The following is a 16,740-nucleotide window of genomic DNA, read 5'->3' as shown; positions in this document are numbered from 1 at the left end:
GCAACCCCCCCGCCCACCATCAAAACTTCAAATCTAAAAAATCTTTTAAATAGATACAACTAATTTTTGAAAGCTGTGGGCCATTCCAAATGAATTACAATTCTCAACTCCTAAAATGCCTAGAGTGAGAAAACAGAATATTGTTCCCTTCTCTTTATATTATTTCATACCAAGGTAACACACTTGCCAAGTTTGGGAGGCTGCTTCTAGCTGGACAGCATCTTATCTTAGTAGCCTGGTTTCTAAAAGGAAGCCTGAGTCTACCAGGCCTACTTTGTGGCACTCAGATCACACCTGAGCTGGAAGAGACTCGAGCAAATAGAGATAATCTGTCCCCGCTCAAATCATCTACTACTTAAAGGACAGGAATGTAGATTTGACCTGGTCAGCTAGAGAGCCTGTTCCAATGCCCGAGACCCAGATCCAGAGATTTGTCAGACAACAGAGCTCAGTCAGTGACCTGCCTCTTGGGGCCAAGCAGCCTCACCAAGAACCAAGGCTTCTTACTTGCTCCGACCTGGGGACATTGCCGGGAAGTGTGGTCAGCAACACCCTCAGTCCCAGTCCTGGCCACAGCTCGGGTTCTTGCGAGTACATGGAGCATACAGGCCGCAGGCTGGAAGGAACCCTGAGTGTTTGGCCAGCAAAAGGCAACTAATTCCAGCTGGCCCACACTCTGCGCTTTAAAAATTGCCCAGATGAACTGATTTTGTAGAGAGTGGGTGGGGAGGACTCTAGGGCCGTGGAGGAAGATTCGGCCTCTCTCCTTAATCATGAGCAATGTGATTTGGAGAGAGGAGGAGGGGTCAGCTCTGCAAAGCACATTTCCTTGGCTGGGCTCCAGAGAGAGATGATCTGGCAGGAAGGCAGCCATCCCCAGTCAGCCCCTTCCAGACCCCTGCTCTGCTGGATCTTCTGCCGAGTTGGGTTGGTCCCTGCCCTAGAGACACTGGCTTGGCTGGCAGGAGCTGCTCGAGAACCACAGACTTCAAGTTTGGGGGTAGTGGCTTCTGTGGACGTGAAAAGACTGCATCAGAAATGAGAGGTGACTCTCCAAACATAACTTGGCCTCCCTGTCCTCCCCACGGACACAGGCCGAGCTCTGTTGGCCCCGTGCCCAAGCGTGTTCTTGGCTCACTTTGAGATTCTGTATCGCCTTTCCTTCAGCTGCAGATCTGCTCCGTGACTTAGCCCCTCTGTGAAATGAAGGGTAGCGTCTGCCTACTCACACCGTTTCATGTCAACCCAAGAAAGTAGGAAAGCTGGTGGCGTCTGAGCATTCTATCTTGATGCCCTCCAACCCCCAGAACCCAGAAGCAGATTTCTCCAAAAATAGTTTCACGCACCCGTGTGCTTGCTGACCCGTGAGGGACTGGGGCCCATTTCCTACACTGCTGGCCCCTGAGGTGGCATGCACTGGGGGTGGAGTGTCACCAGGTGGGTGCCCCTTAGAGACTCTGTGCTGGTGAATCACTATGCCCCCAGGACCTGCTCAGTGCCAGCCCTGCGCTCTCCTCAGCCTCGGGGCCCCTTCCCATCAGCTTCTGTCATAAACACCGAGAAGCAAGTTCTTTCCAGCAAGGGGAAAATTATCTGGAATGCAGTGATAGACGTTGATGGCGTTCTCACGCTCACGCCGCCAGCGGAGAGCAAGTGTGGCACGCGAAGCAGCGTGCATGAAGGGTGGAGAACGAGGCCCATCGCTCTGGTGCGTGCCGACGATTCTCTGAAAGACAAGATTAACAGTAATGGATGAATATAAAATGTTTTTTTCAGGTCAAGCACTGCAGATTGGATCTCACATTCAAAATATAAATTGTGCCTAGGAAGCATCGATGTTTATTTTAAGCAACTGCCCCTGGAGGATAAAAATAAAAAGAAAAAAAAGGGAAGCGTACCGTGTTACTGACAAGTGAAAGATATTCTGGTTGATATCTCAGATATTTCACGGCTCGGGCGTTTCCAGGGAATGCTTTGGAATACTTCTAGTGCGTTTTTGTTTTCAAAGCATGTGCAGAGGGCCCCTCCCCCTCCCCGTCTCAGTGGTCATCTTATCTTGGAGGAACCGGTCTCCTGGCATCAATGCCACAGACACGCTCCTGTGCCAGGCATCCTTGAAAAGACCCCTTGGCCCTGTCTGAGGCCTGGTCAGCTGCCCCTCGGGGTGCATGCACTTAGCTGTTGAATTGGGCTGTGCTGGCAGAGGAAACTGTCCCTGGTGGACATGCACCCATGCTGCTTCCAGCTGCCCCAAGAGAGCAGCTCTCAGCGACGGGCCCCCATTACTGAGGCCTGGAAGAGCCTCTGAATCTGCACTCATTTAGCCAAAGCGGACAACCACGCTGCCCCCAGCTGTAGGACACCATTAATTGCTCTGCAGAACAGGGTTGGCCCATCTGAGCTTGAAGTCGGGGTGTCTTTGTTTTCTAAAATCCACAACCCCAAGGTTTTCTTTCTCAAACCATTTTTTTTTTTTTTTTTTTTTTTTTTTTTTTGCCTGAAAGAGGACAGCAGTTGATTCAGAGTGTGGTCATGTTGCTGGTCTCCTGTAAGAAACGGAGAGCTGACCATGCCCTGCACTTCAAGGGACCCTAAGGAAAGCTGGTGATGTGGGATAAAGGTAGGTAGTGGGGCAGGACTATTGTGGCCCGTACTGAGGCCATGTCCAGCCTCTCTCTAGGGCCCAGGCCTGTGGCTCTCATGCCCTGATGAGAGGGGTGAGGCCTGTTCCCTTGATCTCCCTGGTCTGGGTCAAACCTGCCGACTCTTTTCAGAAGCACAGATGTTTAATTATCTGTTGCATCTGGAACGTAGGTTGAGGAGCTGTGTTTGAAAGTATCTCCCTCTAGGAAAGTAGCAAGGCAGTTCCCGTTGACAGGGCTGTGTGCGTGTGTGTCTGCGTCTGTGAGCCCTTGCATGCTGGATGCCGTGTCCAGTGTGCAGTGAAGCCCTCCCCTGCCAGTGTCCTGGGACTTGGCAGTGGGAACGGTGTCCGGTTAGTACTCCAGCTCTGCACTGCCAGTCCCTTTAGCGAACCTGGCCTCCTGACACTCTGAGCTGATCTCGGTCTGCCTTGTTCGGATGGGAGAAGTACGCTAGAGTGGTGTGCAGCTGCACAGAGCACCCATTCAGGAAATCGCCTTTGCCTCTTGGAAACAGCCACGGCAGAAAGGATATCCGCCCCACAGAAAGAGCAAAGGCTGCAGGTTGAAGCACGCTGAGGTGTTGCGCTCATGTCGTCTTTTTTTTTTTTTAATTTATTTTTAATTGTAAACAAATGGGGTACATCTTGTTTCTCTGTACATGAAGTGGAGGCGTACCATTTGTGTAATCATACATCTACATAGGGTAATGATGTTCGATTCATTCTGTTATTTTTTCCAACCCCCCACCCCTCCCACCCATCTTTTCCCTCTATACAGTCCCTCCTTCCTCCATTCTTGCCCCCCTCCCACCCCCCCATTATGTATCATCATCCGCTTATCAGCAAGATCATTTGTCCTTTGGTTTTTTGAGATTGGCTTATCTCACTTCGCATGATATTCTCCAACTTCATCCATTTGCCTGCAAATGCCATAATTTTATTATTCTTTATAGCTGAGTAATATTCCATTGTATATATATATCACAGTTTCTTTATCCATTCATCAATTGAAGGGCATCTAGGCTGGTTCCACAATCTAGCTATTGTGAATTGAGCAGCTATGAACATTGATGTGGCTGTATCTCTGTAGTATGCTGATTTTAAGTCCTTTGGGTATAGGCCGAGGAGTGGGATAGCTGGGTCAAATGGTGGGTCCATTCCAAGCTTTCTGAGGAATCTCCACACTGCTTTCCAGAGTGGCTGCACTAATTTGCAGCCCCACCAGGAATGTCTGAGTGTACCTTTCTCCCCACATCCTCTCCACCACCTATTGTTGCTTGTGTTCTTGATAATCACCTTTCTAATTGGGGTGAGATGGAATCTTAGTGTAGTTTTGATTTGCATTTCTCTTACTATTAGAGATGTTGAACATTTTTTCATGTATCTGTTGATTGACAGAGAAAATGATGGCAGCCCCAGCAGCGCCAATCCAATTGAAAAGTAACACACCCATACCTCTTGCGTGATATGTGGTATAAAAATGAACTGAAAGTGAATTATCCAGTTTCACAAAGACGTCCCTTATGCCCCTGAAAACATGAGCGAGGTCCCATGTGCGTGTGTTGTTTTCTCTCTCGTCTTGCTCACTGGACTCAGAAGTATGGGGCACCCCTTCAATGGGTCTACCATGCTCACGGGCCCAGCCGTAACCAGCCACGGATCAACGGGTGTGTGCAGATCTGCGGCAGCACCAGAGGAGTGTTGGCAGGAGACGGCGACGTTGTAAATGGCATGCCCCTCGACTTCACGTCAGTGAAACGCGTCTTGAGCATGCATGTGTGCATTCACACACGTACTTAAACATTTTTGTAGAACCAGTCGCTGAGCATCTGCCAGAACAGTGGTCTTGCTTCCCTCAGTGGCTCCCTTGGGAGAATGTCTGAGGACTCTTGACCCGTGTAACCTGCTGCTCCGGTGCCTGGCACAGAGCAGCTGAGCCACCGAGATGGTTGTTGATGGTTTTAGCATTGTTTCCATCTGGCGTTACCATTGAGGGCAGTAGAACAGCGCATGCCAACGCAGTGTGTCCAGCAGCAAACCCTCCCGGGCTTCCTGGCTGCTCAGCACGCCTCCTTAAAACCACACGTCTGCAATCCCAGTTGTCGGTGCTTTTCAGACAGCAGGAGGCCTTTATGAGTAGCAAATTCCAGGTCTTCCCCTCTCTCTGTCTCTCTTTTTTGGGGTGGGGTACCATGATTGAACCCAGGGGTGCTTCACCACTGAGCCGCGTCCCCAGCCCTCTTTCTATTTTGTTTTGAGACAGGGTCTTGCCAAGGTCTGAGGCCTGGCTAGGTGGCTGAGGCTGGGCTAGAACTCCCAGTCCTCCTGCTGCAGCCTCATGAGCTGCCGGGATTGCGGGCGTGCACCGCCATGCCCTGGCTCCACTTTCTCTTGATACCTACAGCCCTTCCAAAAGCCTGTACAAGAAAAAAAAGCTGCAAAAAAGCAGAGGATGACTGTACTGAGGCCAAGCAGCTCCCCCCCCACACACACACACGGTCTCCAAGTCCAGCCAGTGGCCGCCGCTGTCCCAGTACAGTAAGGCTCTTAGCAGTTTCAGAGTGATGCCCGTGGCCCAGCGACCTAGCCTCAGAAGAAGAACTGGAAGCCTTTGGGGCACTCTGAGTCTGGTGTCCACCAGACGGGCGCAACCAAAAGCCAAGCGGAAACAAGATGACGCTGTCCTGTGGAGAGGACCTAGGGCCTTTGCAGACCTCCAAGGCATAGCAGGTGCATCTAACTCAAAGGTTGTTTGTCCTCCTGAGAACCGTGTGCTCTGTCTCCCGAGCATGTCACCTAGGAGCTGCCCAGAACCTCTGAGCAAGAGGGTTCTGCGTGCTGACCGTGCCTCCCTGCTCCCATGGCCTGGCGCGTTTCTTGTTATTCTAGGTGAGTACTGCATTCAGACAGGGGTTGCCAATAAAGTTTATTGTGGGAGCTAAGTGTCAATATCTGCAGTACCCCCCGCCTAGGGTGCTTGTAATTAAAATGCCACAGAGGGTCTGGGAGCGCCATGAAAATTTGATGGCAAATTGATTTCAGGTTCATCTTGAAATTTGTCCTCAGCTGGACTCGATACTCCTGGCAGACATGGGATGGCTTTTGTCAGAAGGGTCTGCTGGAATGAGACAGAGACGTCTCGATCTGAATATTAAATACAACATGCTGTTTATGACAGATTATCTGCTTAGGCTGAAACACGCAGCTACCTCTCTTTGCACGTTGTCCTCCATGGCATGTGTAAGGTAGGCTATCACAGATCCACTTCACATAAGAAAGAAGTCGTGTAAAACTTGGTGGCCATCAGAAATAAAGAATTTCAGAAACACTGGCTTTGACACTGGTGAGGCACTCAGAAGTACAAATGACCTTTGAATTAGATGTGCCTGTGATGGCTCAGAGGTCTGCAAAGTCCTAGAGTCCTCTCCAGGGGACAGAATACTCTGTCCAGGATTCTAAACTTAGAAATGCTACTTGCATCTAATTTAAGATAGCTGGAGATTTAATAGTAGTCAAAATAGTGTAATCAAGAATAAGGCCATGTAGTCCTTCCTCAGAAGAGTGTTTACTCAGAAAGGCAAAAAGCCATTATGTGGAAGAAAAAAAAAATCCCAATATTTAATATTACAAATTGCTGGTTCCTATATACTTGCATTTCTGCATCACATTATAAAAGCCATTATCCTTATGTATTGTTCATGCACTGTGATGATGATATAACTTTTAAAGTATATTTGTTCTCAGAATGTAATTCGGAAGAGGTTAGAGGCAAAAATGATATTGAGTTTCGGGTGCTTCTAATTGTAGAAACGCGTTGTTCAGTAAAATTGTGTTCAAGGGAACCCATCTTATAACTTGAAATTATTTGGCAATTAATTATGTTTACTTGGAAGTCAATGCGTGATTAGAAACAGAACTTAAAAGAACGGGACTCAACTGGAGTGCACGCAGTTCACAGAGACATGTTGAGTCCAACTGTGTGTGGAGCCCAATGGAAGAAGAGATTTCTAGGTGAGAGGTCAGTGAGACCCCTATCCCAGGCCACCTTGTTTTATATATATGTATACACACACGCACACGTATGTATATATATGGCGCACAATCAAGTGTTTCACAAGTACTTACCCTTGCAATGCCCAAATCTCCTGAATGGGCTTATAAATAACAGGTTATTATCTTTCCTTCGAAATGAAATTTGAGAGTGGAATCAGCAGTCCCTGTCACTCCTTGGTGGACCTGTGTGTGAGTCACCCCAGAGGAAGAACCTGGGGCCACTGCTGCCCAGTCTCCTCCGCAGGCCCTGAGCCCGTCATGGAAGGAGCCAGCATATGCTCTGGGTCATCAAAGCCGCTCCTTTGCACACTCAGGAGATATTTATGGATCTTTTATTAGGACAGTTTTTATGGCCCAAGATTAAAAGTTAAAGTTAAATAGTAAAAGTAATGAACACGAGCCTTTGGAAGTTCCAGCTGGTTTATGTTTTCATTCCTTCCGTCTGTCATGCCCCATTGAATTTTGATGATAGCATTTAAAAAGGGTGGGGGTGCCTTGATTCGGTTTCGGAAGGAGAGAGGGTCTACGTTGACAAATTAACAAAACAAATGGTGCCCGAAAGTGCTCACTGTGTCTTCCGTGTCTGCGGGCAGCTCTTCTTTCCTGATGTAGAGTGGCTTTGTGGGTAGAAAAGAAATGCCGTGGGTAACATCTGGTAAGATTCAGTTCTTTGGTCATAGAAAATAGGTGTGGGCTCGGGCATCGAGGACCCAGTAGGAAGTACGAGGGGAGCCATCCCAGGGAGGGGGTCCCTCCTGAGTCTCTGGGGACAGCATTTGCTTTTGCTTCTCAGGTTTCTTATGGTAAGGTGTCTGCCCATGGGGCAGTGACCTTGGGCTCCATGAAAAGCAGAGCTTCTCCTTATGATGAATCGATGGTCCAGAGGGGTCAGTGAAATAGTAGACCAGTTTCCGGTTGCCCGCAAGTCTTGTCCTTATTGATAAAGGCACAGAGGCAGGAAAAAGGAGTGTGTGGTGTGGTGAGCATTGTTTCAGAAATGCAGTGCTTAGCAGGGCCTTCAATGCCAATGTCTTAGCCTCTCTAAGAAGGGAAAAAATGAGTGTCTTCCACACACGTACAAACACAAATCGTCCACCCCACAGGCTACTTTATACAGAACACCAGGGATAGGAAAACAGCGTTTCCCAAATTTATGTCCCCATCCAGTCCCCACTTTGATTCCCTTTTGTCATCTTGTGTGTCCAACCAGTTCTACTGGGAATCTTTCTTAACTCTCCTAAATCTGGTACAAGACCTGGTTCTCACAGCACTGCCGCGAATAATTGTACGACAATTTTTGTTCCCAATGTAGTATTTTTTAATGATACCTATTCTGGTAATAGAATAACTTAAGATCCTCTGATGCACAATATTGCTAATGCATTTATAGCAACTTCTCTCTTTACTGAGTGTATCCTCAGATATCAGGGAAAAAGTTAGATAGTCTGTGTTATGGAATGTTCTATAAAGAGCAGATTTTAATATCTTTGCTACTGCATTTGCTTTGACTCCTTCCTTTAGTAATTAGATAATTATGTATAATTACCACATTAATTATGTGCAACAGCTGCAGTTGAGTGTGTGTGTACAACTGCCTGAAAACAGCATGTGAGTTCACTACTAGACCCATGGAATTGTTCTTCTTGGCATATTTTCACTATTAATTTAGTTGATGCAGTAAATATATCTGTATCTATTTACATGTATATAATGTAAATATATAATATTTATATATCTATAAATTTTATATATGAAATGTTTGTACATTATGCATAAAGTACTTCATATATTTTGTATTATATGTGTACATGCATGTATATAGGCAAATATGTACGTGTGTGTATTTGTGTATACAATGTAAATGAAGTTTCTTCGGTTGGAGGTAAGAGCAGTGTAGTTAACTAGAAAGTAGCAAAAGTGAAATGCCCCTGCTGTCCACCTGCACCCTGGCCTGTTTGGAGAAGGTGCCATCCCCGTCCCTCTGTCCCTTGCTCTGGGCACCAGTGCCAGCTGCCTTGCCTGTGAGTGTGTCAGGTTATTCTTGTTCTGGGACCAAATAGTGAGGAGTTTTGATGCATTGAAAAAAAAATGTGTTTAATGTTAGCGAAAGCTCTACTATGTACTATTAAGTGGAATAAGCTGTTGAAGGAAAGCAATGTGACAGGGTCGTTTCCTGGCTGTATGAAGACAGAGACATAGAACACAGACGCAGGCCAGTGCCCCTGAGCCCACCGCCCGCCTCCCTTCCCTCAGAGTTCCTGCTGAGGCCTGTGAGGCCCGGTCCACCAGAAGGTGCCGCGCTTCAATGTGCAGCAGGGTGACCTGATCTGGGTCTGGGGGATTCTAGGCATTTTCATCATTTTAAAAAATACTTTTCTCTCATTGACTATTTTCTGAAATGAATGCATTTCTTTTACGATCAGAGAAAGGTGGTCTTGAGTTATGAGGAGGGGCTGTAAGGTGCCATGACTCCACGCCAGCAAAAGGCAGGAGGCCGGCAGCAGGGCCTCACTGAGCCCCAGGGATGGCGAGCCCGCTAGGCATCACAGAGGACTTCCTGGGAGCCCCATCTCCGCGTGGCCCTGGGCGCCTGTGTGGGGCAGAAGCGGGCCTTCGGCTGACCGCACCTCGCTTGCTCCCTGCCCTGCTCCTCACCCTGCCTCGCCCTGTTGGGCCTGGGGCCCCAAGCCTCCAGGCCTCCCTGCTCAGCAGCCCCATGGCTTGTCTCCAAAGGCGACCTCACAGGGTGCCCTCTTCCATAGAAGCCAGCACTTCCATCTCAAAACCACAAAGCCACTCCAGTTTTGGCAACCTGGAAAGGGTGGTTCCCATCCTCACTTCTCCCATCCACCAGTGGATGTCCTTGCAAGTAGAGGGGCTGCCATGTCCTGTTCACGTGCAGTGACAAGCCTCGCCTGTCTTTCTCCCTGACCTGCCCATCGTGGACGTCCCTCCGCTCAGCAGACACAGAGCTCGCTCATTTCCCCTGTAGCTGCCTAGGACTTCGCGATGTGGATGCTCCATGGTTCGTGGCGGCTGCATTTCTGTCCATTTTAAATGCTCGTGGTCAGAGGGTTTTGGACATTTGGAAACATGGGCTGGAGTGCCCTCTACACTGTCGGACTGCTTAGAGCGACATGCACGTCGGGCTGGGTCCTGTGTTCTGGACCCCAGGGGTCACGCCTCTCAATCTTGCACATGCACTCTCTCCTCCTGTTGCTTTGACCCTTCCTAGAAGCCTGCAGAATAGGTAATTCTGCATAGGCCAAAGTCCAACTGAAAAAATACTTATTTAGCATAACGTAAACATGGGTGTTTTCCGAAGCTACTTCCCTTTCAATAATTCAAAGTTTTCTTGTGAGGTTTCTGACTGCTGGGAGGAGAGAGGCGTCTGTGATTACTTCATTCAACTTGAAGACAGTTAGTCCACTGGCCGCTGCAGAGCACAGGGGAGGATCCAGGCCAATGCTGTGTGTCACGTTGTTACCTGGCTGCCTTTGGCTCCTGGCATCTGTGCCTGACTCTGAGAAATGACTATTTTCCTCCTTAGAACGATAAATTCCATGTGGCTTTAACTTTGCATTATTTGCTTGCTTTATATATTTTTAAAAGTGTTAGGACAAAATCTTGCTTTTTTTTTTTTTTTTTTTTTTAAATCAGAGTAGCCATCCTTCAAATGTGAAGCAGACACTTCAGAATGTTAAAATCTTGGACCTCATTTACAGTAGCAAGAATGAATGATTCTTCTGAAATTGGCATGTCAAGGAACTTCCCATCTATTATTAAATTACCTTTTCATCAAACAAACTATCAGATGTCACTCGATACCCCAAATTCTATTCTTACTGTGACACACATCTTGTGCATGCACACACACACACACACACACACACACACACACACACACACACCTCTACACACCTACACCCTTATTCTTGGTTTGCTATTGTATTTTAATGTTGAGCAACCCCAGAAAAGTTATAGGATGAGCAATTGAAAATTGCTAGAATTGAAATTATTTTGAGCTATGTTTAAACCCAAGTGTCTTGTTCCAGGCTGAGCAATGTATTTATGGCCGTGTGATATGGTCATGGCATCCTAATGAATGTCTGCTGAATTATGTGGGATCTAACTGGGGATACAAATGGATGTGAGTCCTATAACTGTCACACTGTGGTCCAGAGAGGGCGGAAGCTGAAATATCCCCCCGCCTGAACGCATTTGTCAGAGGGCCCCGGCTCTCCGGCTGAGCTGCGTCTCTGGGAGTGTGGGGTGGCTGGCCAGGGAGAGCTTCAGGGGAGGCCACATCAGCATGGGTGTTATTCGGGGAGCCTAGGTTATGCTCCAGATGTGCTTAACGTGGCTTTGGGGTTTCCTCGCCCAGTATTTATTTATTTTTTCCTTGAATGCCTAACTTTAAATGGAGCGACCTGGTTACTTTACTCTCAGTCTTTGTCACTGAACGAGCATGTGTCTGCACATCACCGGGGTGGAATGAAAAGAGAAGGGACAGCCCCGACTTTGTATCCTGGCACCCTCCTCGAGTCCAGTGACTAATACCGTGAACCTCCGTTGCTCAGCTGCTGCGCGGGAACACTGGTGTGTGCTTCCTGATGTCCTGGTGAGAGTCATATATGACGTGTTCTGTTACAGTGCCTTGTAACTGGGGCTTTATGTGTGGGCGTTGTTGCTGTAATCGTATGAATGTTAACGTTACCTAAAACACAGGCAGCTCCTTGGGAAGTAGCTTTTTCATTTTTTCCCAAGTGGAAACTTGCAATTTTTATGTTAGCAACACATATGAACTAGGCACTTGGCTTTAACTCATTTACTAGGTATTAGTGAGGACCCGCTCTGTACCAGGCACCCTGTTAGGACCGGGAAGATGAGCCAGGAACACATCTGGGAGAGGAAAGCGTGTGCCCTGCCCTCAGGGAGGTGTCCGTCATTCCTGCACAGCTCCTGCTTCCTACCCAGGGGCTCACACAGGGCGAGGATTTCTCAGCAGGCAGCTGAGTGACGTACGACCTGTGGCTTCCCTGAGCACGAAGCAGCAATTCAGCCATGAGCCAGGGGCGGCCATGTGCGCGTGGGCACCCACTCCCGGCACCGAGGTTCACAGCTGTGCTCTTCTGCAGAGCCCAAAGGGGTGGCTTGCAGCACACAGGGAGTATGCTGGGAGCACCCTCGACCATGGCTCCTGAGCTGCATTTCTCACCACTTTCCACCATCATTACATGGAATCAGTGAGGCTGAATTTTGTTCAGCTGTCTCTCTAGTTGAATCTCGTGAACTTAATGGCTATAGATAGGACAGTAGTCTTTGAAGCAGGGCTGATTGACAACTTTAAATCTGTGCACCCCTGGTACAGGAAACATATGCTCCCTGCCTTTAGTGTTCTCTTCTCTATTTTTTATTTTCAGAAAGGGTCTCACTAAGTTGCTGAGGGCCTTGCTAAGTTGCTGAGCCTGGTTTTGAACTTGGGATCCTCCTTCCTCAACCTCCTGACCGCTGAGATGACGGGCCTGCACCATCCTACCCAGCCTTAGAAGACTGTTTTAAGGCTTGGGAATCGATGCCTTGACCCTAATCAGAGCTACACACCTCTTTCTTCTTATTATGGATACATGAAGGTGGGCACACACAAGTATCATGTGTTTGCTCTAATCTGAATGTCTGTGTCTCCTTCAGAATTGACAGGTTGAAATGCTACCCCTGGAGGTGTTAGTACTGAACGGCATGATCTTTAGAATGTGACCAGATCGTGGGGGCAGAGCCCTCTTGAATGGGATTAGTGTCCTTATAAAAGAGGTTCAAGGGGCTGGGGATGTGGCTCGGTGATAGAGCCCTTGCCTAGCATGTGTGGGGCCCTGGTTTGGTTCTCAGCACTGCATATAAATAAAAAACATAAAGGTTCATCAACAACTTAAAGAAAATTAAAAAAAAAAAAAAAAAAAAAGATTCAAAATAGACCCTCACTGCTCTTTCCAGGTGAGGACCCAGCAAGAGGGTGCCATCTATGTCCAGATAGTTGGCCCTCTCCAGACATTGCCACACCTTTAAGTTGAACTTCCCAGTCTCTGGAGCTCCATTTATAAGGCACCTCATTTGTGGTGTTTTGTTAAAGCAACCCAAATGAACTAAGATAGGGGTTTTGTGGTTTTTTTCTCAGCAGCAGTTTTGCATACCAAAACATGGGTCTGTTCTTGCGCACTGTTGCGTACCTTGCTTTCCTCTTCCCTCGGTAGCATACTGTTCCATGCTGTGAACATACCACACCTAAGGCAGTCCGTCATCTGCCATATTGAACGTAATGACATTCACTGGGTTTCAAAAGCTTCTCCTTCCACAGCTGCATCGGCCCCAAATAGCCATGCGGTAAACATCCTGTTCAGATGTCTAGACCAATGCTTCTATTCCTAAGAGATGGGTTCCCAGGCTTGGGGGAGTTAGGTCAGACTCTAAATTTTTAAAGTGGATTTTTATCATTCTAATGGATCATGGTGAAGAGAGCCAAAGTCTTGATGGAAACCCTCAACTCGGAGTGAATGTTTTAGATATAAAGGTAGACGGTAATTAAGAGGAACGCATTAAAAAGGGTACTTTGCCCAGCATTTCACAGTATTAATTGGTTATAATATCTTCACGACTGTGGATTCAGTTTTTGAGGGTGAAAAGGCCAGTGGAAATCCCACCAGTTATGCACACACGCTGTGCACTCGAGGAGTACAAAGGATCCAGCGGACTTTTGCTGCTAGTTTGGTTGAACGGAAGTAGCTCAAAGAGTGTCACCTTGGGTGCCAGACACCAGTGGGCAGTGGCTACAGACCTGCCAGGTGGAAAGGATGCTGAACTAGCTCTGGAATGGGGAGGGGCAGCGGGCAGGAGGACCATGGCGGGCTGTAGAGCTGGTGACCAAGGCTGGGATGCGGGCAAGGCATCACCAGCCCGCGCATTCGCCACCCCTGCACCAGAGCCCGGAGCTGGTCCCTCAGTGTGGACTGATTTCAAATTCCAGGCTCCAGAGTTCCAGCTCCTCTAAGCTTCTTCTAAGGAGGGAAGGCTTGCTCATTTCTGGTAGGCGAGGGATGAGTTTTGGTTTCACTGTGGTGTTTACGAGCAGAAGGAACCAGAGGAGCTCAACTCTGCATCAGGTTTGAGGGAGGACGGACTCTGCAAGGCCAGGAGGAACTTCCGAGCCCTTCTGGAAACACACCCTCCACCCTGGGGGACTGAGTTGATCCGGTTAATGACAGTAATGAAACAACTTCTTGCTTTAAGGTTTTGACGGCTTCCTTATATAACTTAATTCTCAGTCCCAGTGGATCTTCCAGAAGCTTCAGCCGTCATATTGTTTATCTTCTCCTCTTTTCAATATTGCTTTTTAGTGGGGGTGAGTGGGAGGGAAAAGAGCAGAAAATACGGGGGTGGATAGAGAAAGCAGAGGGTTGAAAGGCCTAGCCCCAGTTCCTACTCTGATGCTCCTACCTGGCAGCCTAGGCCACGTTGTCACGCAGGTTAGTGAACTAGAGGTGCCAGCACACGCGAGGTGCATTCTCAATAAGCGTTAGCCAAGGCGTGGGATGCCTTGTGCTGGTTGCTTACTTACTGGTATTCTCACAGTGCCCGCTCTTACACACGTCCTTTTTTTGTCACCAGTTCAGGCTGAGTGTCCCTTATTGGAAGTGCTTGTGACCAGAATGCTTCTGATTTTGGAGTTTTCAGGTTTGGGGATATCTTCATAGACTTTGCCAGTGGAGAATTCCTAACCTGGGAATCTGAGACCTGAGCTGCTTTACTTGTTGAGTTCTGATATAACACTCAAAAGGTTTTGGATTTCAGAGCATTTCAGATTTCAAAATTTTGGATCAGGGTGCTTGACCTCTACCATAAACAAGGTTTCTCAAGGTATTAGGGAGGGTTTACCCAATGCTTTAAAAAAATAACACTTTTGGGGGTATAATAAACCCTCATAAAGACGTGGTTCACTGCAGTTCCGTGAGAACTGGTGCGTTTTGGGGAGTTGGACTGCACGGTGGGGAGGGTGCTTGTCTGGATTTTTCCTAGAGTGCATGTAGCTTGGGCTCTGGCCTCAGGGGAAGTGAGCATTTGAAGCTATGACATGTTTGGAAATCTTCAGGAAACTAGGGTTCAGAGAGCTGAAATAGTTTGCCCTGAGTCTTTTCGCAGTGGTCACTGGAACTGGCCACACCCAGAGCTGAGTTCTTTTCATAAATGCAGGACTATGGTGGAAAAGGTAGAAGGTAGGGGACAGTTTTTTTTTTTTTTTAAATGCAGAAAATTTGAGATTCATCTGACTTTGCTGTTACTTAGGCAGGAAGTAGAATCATGAAACTTGGAAGGTGTTAAAAAATAAGGGTGAGAATTTTTTTTTAAATGTTTAAATGAGCCGGGTGCAGTGGCACACATCTGTAATCTCAGCAACCGAGAGGCTGAGGCAGGAGTATCTTGAATTCAGAGCCAGCCTCAGCAACTTAACAAGGACCTAAGCAACTTGGAGAGACCCTGTCTCTAAGTAAAATATAAAAAGGCTGGGGATGTGGCTCATGGTTAAGTACCCCTGGGTTCAATCCCCAGTACCCCCCCAAAAAAATGGCTAAATGAAGACAGCATTTAATTCATTGAAGGTGAATTGAAGTATCTATTAAAGAACTGCAAAATGGACTCCTTCGAGAGTCTCTCAGGTCTGGCCTTTCCCCATCCAGTCTCCTGGAAGCGCTATCCAGGTTGGTTGCAAATTGCCCTCCCGCTCCTGGGCTCAGCTGCAGCCTCTGCCTGCGTCTCCGATGTCACTCTCCTTTGCTTCTTCAGAAGCTCTGACATGACCTCCAGATCTCTCTCTGACTCCCTGTATTACCATTAGAAGACATCTACACTGGGAAATCGCTCAGTTCCTGTTTTTGATTAATATTTTATCAGCCGCAAGAGGAAATGGTATTCTGTAGCAACACTAATAAGTAATTGAGCAGATGAGATGCTCTCGCTAGCTTTGGTAAAAAGTACGGGCAAGGTTGTGACTGCAGAGCTGGGCTGGACTCGGGATGATGAAGTCCAGGGTCTGAATGGAATGTGGCAGCGTCCGTGAACAGAAATCAAGTGTAAGGTCTTTTCTGAGCAATGTCCTACTGACCTATATTTATGAACAGTAGTCATTGTCGTAGTAGTGCTAATAATAATAATAATAATAATAATGCTACATATCTAATCCAAAGGACTTAAAATATTAATTTTTCTCGATGTTTTATATGGATCTTTATGCATGAATGCAAGATTATTAAGTGAACAGCGGTAGATTGGGTCCCTGGCAGTACCCAGCTAATGCTGAAAAGTCCATTCACCCTACCACATTCAAATGGTTCTGTTGGAGAGGAAGTTCCATAGCGGTCAGTAACCATGCCATCCAGTAATTACTGAATCATCAGTGTTGGGGGGGGGGGGCAAAGGTCACAGGCTTAGTAGCAACCTCGTCTGACTCTCTGAATTTTAAATGCTCATACCCTACATCAGGGCGGTAGCATTTAAATCCCCACTGGACAGCCTGACAGGGGCGGGGAAGGATTATCCTTACATATTTATTTTTCTTTATGGTGGGCAAAACCCCTTGGTCTTTTGTAACGTGGCGGGTAGTGGACTTCAGTAGATGGAAGGCGTTATTTTAGAAGGATGCCCGGTTTTGTCTCATGCACAGTGTCTGGCACAAGCGTCTGATTTATGAGACTGTGACCTGGGGACAGCTGCTCACACTCCCTGCAGGAGGCCAGTACTCTCAGGGAAGGCCCAGAGCACAGCCAGGAGCAGGAGCTTCGGGTCAGAAAGCCTTCTGTCCCCGAGTGTGGCATTCACAGGCGCTGCCTCGCTCAGCCACAGTGCACTTAGGATTGTGTTCCCGCATGTCACGTGGGAGCCCTCATTAAATTGTGGCAGTTCCAATTTGTGTGGTTATCAAGTCCACGTAAAGTAACATGACGTGTGTTTAGCTGCAAACATCCCCGGTAATTCTCTGACATGCTCAGGCTGCTTCC

The 16,740-nt window shown here is 47.7% G+C and overlaps 1 protein-coding gene across 4 annotated transcripts in view; it reads left to right on the top strand.

Annotated features, from left to right (window-relative positions):
• Nucleotides 1-16,740, top strand: part of WWOX (WW domain containing oxidoreductase) — a 910,606-nt gene that overhangs the window by 325,738 nt on the left and 568,128 nt on the right. The window lies entirely within an intron of this gene.

The sequence above is a fragment of the Sciurus vulgaris genome (assembly GCF_902686455.1).
Source record: "Sciurus vulgaris genome assembly, chromosome: 17".
NCBI lineage: Eukaryota > Metazoa > Chordata > Mammalia > Rodentia > Sciuridae > Sciurus > Sciurus vulgaris.
This window is presented reverse-complemented; position numbering and strand designations above follow the sequence as displayed.